Raw genomic sequence first — 6,000 nt, forward strand, 5'->3', positions numbered from 1 at the left:
CCGCGATGTCGTGGGGCGGTGTCCCTCCCGTCAGAGCAGACCAGCCGCGATGTCGTGGGGCGGTGTCCCTCCCGTCAGAGCAGACCAGCCGCGATGTCGTGGGGCGGTGTCCCTCCCGTCAGAGCAGACCAGCCGCGATGTCGTGGCGCGGTGTCCCTCCCGTCACAGCAGACCAGCCGCGATGTCGTGGCGCGGTGTCCCTTCCGTCACAGCAGACCAGCTGCGATGTCGTGGCGCGGTGTCCCTCCCGTCACAGCAGACCAGCCGCGATGTCGTGGCGCGGTGTCCCTCCCGTCACAGCAGACCAGCCGCGATGTCGTGGCGCGGTGTCCCTCCCGTCACAGCAGACCAGCCGCGATGTCGTGGCGCGGTGTCCCTCCCGTCAGAGCAGACCAGCCGCGATGTCGTGGGGTGGTGTCCCTCCCGTCAGAGCAGACCAGCCGCGATGTTGTGGGGCGGTGTCCCTCCCGTCAGAGCAGACCAGCCGCGATGTCGTGGGGCAGTGTCCCCGTCAGAGCAGACCAGCCGTGATGTCGTGGGGCAGTGTCCCCGTCAGAGCAGACCAGTCATGAGGTCATGGTGTGATGTCACTGTAAGAGCAGACCAGTCATGATGTCATGGTGTGATGTTACTGTCAGAACAGACCTGGCATAATGTCATGGTGTAATGTCACTGTCAGAGCAGACCAGTGATGATGTCATAGTGTGATGTCACAGTGTGCAATGCAGGCATTTCCTTCTGGCCACAGACTTCCCATCATTCTGAAACGCAGGGAGAACGCAGCACAATCTTTACTCAATATGGATGAACACACAGAGAGGTGGCGGGCACCACACCATGTGTATACACAGCACTACAAATACCACAATGCCCTGCAGTTGCCTGCATCCGCTCCAACGTGCTGCTGATATTCGTCAGTAGAAGCGCCTGGATCTAATAAGAGAACTTGTTCCTGGTAATAACTGCGACAAATATGGAGGCCAAACATCCGGCAGAACCGGAAAGTGAATGTACCATCTCCACCCACCGGAGCAAAACCGGGCTGCTGGCGGAGAATCACAACATCACGCCATGAGGCGGTTACCATGACAACCACCTCCCAAAATGAAGAGCGACGATAGTCGCTAAGGAGCCATCCATCATTCTGGATGAACTCAGGACTCAGTCATGGATTATTGCTTCAGAGCTGCAATCTCTGACCATGACTGGAGAGCAGAGCCCCCAGAGCCTGTCATGACGAGCGCCACACTGCAGACAGCTCCTTTGTTAGACGAGACTTCCTCCCAAATCCCAAAACACGTATGTGGCCGTAATCTGCGGAGGAATCTACAGCTGCATGCTGGGTCTCATCCAACACGGGAGCAGCTGCTCCCCGGGACCACAACAGCCCGCACAAAGAATGTCCCCCGCCCCCCGACACAAGCTGCCGAGCGGGGGCGGCACACCTAATCCGGTCGGCCACCGAGCACCCCTGCCAGGTGCCAGGCCTCAGGCACAATGCATGGTGACAATGTACCCCCTGGGCAGAGACCCTGCACTAGTCAGACCACAGGGGGCCGTCACCAGGAGCAGCACAGCACACTGACTCCACCAGCACAAGAGTGAGTGCAGCTCTGGGGTATAATACAGGATGTAACTCAGGATCAGTACAGGATAAGTAATGTATGTACACAGTGACTCCACCAGCACAAGAGTGAGTGCAGCTCTGGAGTATAATACAGGATGTAACTCAGGATCAGTACAGGATAAGTAATGTATGTACACAGTGACTCCACCAGCAGAATAGTAAGTGCAGCTCTGGGGTATAATACAGGATATAACTCAGGATCAGTACAGGATAAGTAATGTATGTACACAGTGACTCCACCAGCAGAATAGTGAGTGCAGCTCTGGAGTATAATACAGGATGTAACTCAGGATCAGTACAGGATAAGTAATGTATGTACACAGTGACTCCACCAGCAGAATAGTGAGTGCAGCTCTGGGGTATAATACAGGATATAACTCAGGATCAGTACAGGATAAGTAATGTATGTACACAGTGACTCCACCAGCAGAATAGTGAGTGCAGCTCTGGAGTATAATACAGGATGTAACTCAGGATCAGTACAGGATAAGTAATGTATGTACACAGTGACTCCACCAGCAGAATAGTGAGTGCAGCTCTGGAGTATAATACAGGATGTAACTCAGGATCAGTACAGGATAAGTAATGTATGTACACAGTGACTCCACCAGCAGAATAGTGAGTGCAGCTCTGGAGTATAATACAGGATGTAACTCAGGATCAGTACAGGATAAGTAATGTATGTACACAGTGACTCCACCAGCAGAATAGTGAGTGCAGCTCTAGAGTATAATACAGGATGTAACACAGGAGCAGTACAGGATAAGTAATGTATGTACAAAGTGACTCCACCAGCAGAATAGTGAGTGCAGCTCTGGAGTACAATACAGGATGTAACTCGGGAGCAGTACAGGATAAGTAATGTATGTACACAGTGACTCCACCAGCAGAATAGTGAGTGCAGCTCTGGAGCATAATACAGGATGTAACTCAGGATCAGTACAGGATAAGTAATGTATGTACACAGTGACTCCACCACCAGCAGAATAGTGAGTGCAGCTCTGGAGTGTAATACAGGATGTAACTCGGGATTAGTACAGGATAAGTAATGTATGTACACAGTGACTCCAGCAGCAGCAGAATAGTGAGTGCAGCTGTGGAGTATAATACAGGATGTAACTCAGGATCAGTACAGGATAAGTAATGTATGTACACAGTGACTCCACCAGCAGCAGAATAGTGAGTGCAGCTGTGGAGTATAATACAGGATGTAACTCAGGATCAGTACAGGATAAGTAATGTATGTACACAGTGACTCCACCAGCAGAATAGTGAGTGCAGCTCTGGGGTATAATACATGGTATAACTCAGGATCAGTACAGGATAAGTAATGTATATACACAGTGACTCCACCAGCAGAATAGTGAGTGCAGCTCTGGAGTATAATACAGGATGTAACTCAGGAGCAGTACCGGATAAGTAATGTATGTACACAGTGACTCCACCAGCAGAATAGTGAGTGCAGCTCTGGAGTATAATACATGATGTAACTCAGGAGCAGTACAGGATAAGTAATGTATATACACAGTGACTCCACCAGCAGAATAGTGAGTGCAGCTCTGAGGTATAATACAGGATGTAACTCAGCATCAGTACAGGATAAGTAATGTATGTACACAGTGACTCCACCAGCAGAATAGTGGGTGCAGCTCTGGGGTATAATACAGGATGTAACTCAGGAGCAGTACAGGAGTGCAGCTCTGGAGTATAATGTAGATGTTACGGGTTGATGTATGGCTGGGGGTGCAGGTGCTCTGTATACGGGGTGCAGTTATGGGGTGATGCATGGCTGGGGGTGCAGCTACGGGGTGATGCATGGCTGGGGGTGCAGCTACGGGGTGATGCATGGCTGGGGGTGCAGCTGTGGGGTGATGCATGGCTGGGGGTGCAGCTGTGGGATGATGCATGGCTGGGGGTGCAGCTGTGGGATGATGCATGGCTGGGGGTGCAGCTGTGGGATGATGCATGGCTGGGGGTGCAGCTGTGGGATGATGCATGGCTGGGGGTGCAGCTGTGGGATGATGCATGGCTGGGGGTGCAGCTGTGGGATGATGCATGGCTGGGGGTGCAGCTGTGGGATGATGCATGGCTGGGAGTGCAGCTGTGGGATGATGCATGGCTGGGAGTGCAGCTGTGGGATGATGCATGGCTGGGGGTGCAGCTGTGGGATGATGCATGGCTGGGGGTGCAGCTGTGGGATGATGCATGGCTGGGGGTGCAGCTGTGGGATGATGCATGGCTGGGGGTGCAGCTGTGGGATGATGCATGGCTGGGGGTGCAGCTGTGGGATGATGCATGGCTGGGGGTGCAGCTGTGGGATGATGCATGGCTGGGGGTGCAGCTGTGGGATGATGCATGGCTGGGGGTGCAGCTGTGGGATGATGCATGGCTGGGGGTGCAGCTGTGGGATGATGCATGGCTGGGGGTGCAGCTGTGGGATGATGCATGGCTGGGGGTGCAGCTGTGGGATGATGCATGGCTGGGGGTGCAGCTATGGGATGATGCATGGCTGGGGGTGCAGCTATGGGATGATGCATGGCTGGGGGTGCAGGGGTTCTGCATACGGGGTGCAGCTATGGGGTGATGCATGGCTGGGGGTGCAGCTATGGGGTGATGCACGGCTGGGGGTGCAGGTGCTCTGTATACGGGGTGCAGCTATGGGGTGACGTATGGCTGGGGGTGCAGTTGCTCTGTATACGGGGTGCAGCTATGGGGTGATGCATGGCTGGGGGTGCAGCTATGGGGTGATGCATGGCTGGGGGTGCAGCTATGGGGTGATGCATGGCTGGGGGTGCAGCTATGGGATGATGCATGGCTGGGGGTGCAGCTATGGGGTGATGCACGGCTGGGGGTGCAGCTATGGGGTGATGCACGGCTGGGGGTGCAGCTATGGGGTGATGCACGGCTGGGGGTGCAGCTATGGGGTGATGCACGGCTGGGGGTGCAGCTATGGGGTGATGCACGGCTGGGGGTGCAGCTATGGGGTGATGCACGGCTGGGGGTGCAGCTATGGGGTGATGCACGGCTGGGGGTGCAGCTATGGGGTGATGCACGGCTGGGGGTGCAGCTATGGGGTGATGCACGGCTGGGGGTGCAGCTATGGGGTGATGCATGGCTGGGGGTGCAGCTATGGGGTGATGCATGGCTGGGGGTGCAGCTATGGGGTGATGCATGGCTGGGGGTGCAGCTATGGGGTGATGCATGGCTGGGGGTGCAGCTATGGGGTGATGCATGGCTGGGGGTGCAGCTATGGGGTGATGCATGGCTGGGGGTGCAGCTATGGGGTGATGCATGGCTGGGGGTGCAGCTATGGGGTGATGCATGGCTGGGGGTGCAGTTGCTCTGTATACAGTGGGCAGTTATGGGGTGATGTATGGCTGCGGGTGCAGCTATGGGGTGATGTATGGCTGCGGGTGCAGGTGTTCTGTATACAGTGGGCAGCTATGGGGTGATGCATGCCTGGGGGTGCAGTTATGGGGTGATGCATGGCTGGGGGTGCAGCTATGGGGTGATGCATGGCTGGGGGTGCAGCTATGGGGTGATGCATGGCTGGGGGTGCAGCTATGGGGTGATGCATGGCTGGGGGTGCAGGTGCTCTGTATTTGGGGTGCAGCTATGGGGTGATGCATGGCTGGGGGTGCAGGTGCTCTGTATTTGGGGTGCAGCTATGGGGTGATGCATGGCTGGGGGTGCAGGTGCTCTGTATACAGGGTGCACTATGGCTGGGATGCAGTGGGGTGCTCACAGACATGTACCCGGTGGCACTGACCTGCTGTGGGCTCCGGGCTGCGGCTCTGGCACAGACGGCAGGGTTGGGCTCCTCTCCGTGCGCCTCTCACAGCACCCTGCTACACTGGAGACACAGGGGGGCAGGACCTCAGCGCTGACTGACACTCGCAGAGCCAATCCATAGGCCGTCCATCTAACCAGCAAGTTCAGCTACCCTCAGAAAACGGAAATGATTGGCCAGGGCTGGTTGTAGTTTTCTCTCCCGTCTTGTCCATGTATTTCCCTCCCTGAGGACTCCATGTCCCAGCATGCCTGGCGGCAGGCGGCTGCTGAGGGCGGGGCGGTCGCGCTTGTGTTCTCTGGAAAAGGATTGCCTGCTGGTTACCATGGAGACCGATGTTACCTGACAATAGCTGCGGCCTCCCCCCGCCTGGTCACAGGGGTCTCCCCACCCTGACAGCTGCCACATTATACATGGTGGTACATTCCTGCCCCTGGTACTACTAATCGTCCTTCTACTACAGTAGTCGTTGGCTGCGCGCGTGACCAGGACCGCCGCGCTCGCGGGTCACTTGCTCTCCAGGAGAAAACTAACAGCGTTAGGAATTATTTTCTTCCGTTTTTTTAATCACATCGTTTTAAAA

The 6,000-nt window shown here is 55.5% G+C and overlaps 1 protein-coding gene across 1 annotated transcript in view; it reads right to left on the reverse strand.

The window, feature by feature from the left end:
* Window positions 1-5,480, reverse strand: part of DPYSL5 (dihydropyrimidinase like 5) — a 62,137-nt gene extending 56,657 nt beyond the window's left edge. The window contains exon 1 of the mRNA XM_066594393.1: window positions 5,397-5,480. The gene's annotated coding sequence lies outside the window, so the exon portion shown is untranslated. The remainder of the gene's footprint in view (window positions 1-5,396) is intronic.
* Between the last annotated feature and the right edge of the window lie 520 nt (window positions 5,481-6,000).

This window comes from Eleutherodactylus coqui, chromosome 1 (assembly GCF_035609145.1).
Source record: "Eleutherodactylus coqui strain aEleCoq1 chromosome 1, aEleCoq1.hap1, whole genome shotgun sequence".
Lineage (NCBI taxonomy): Eukaryota > Metazoa > Chordata > Amphibia > Anura > Eleutherodactylidae > Eleutherodactylus > Eleutherodactylus coqui.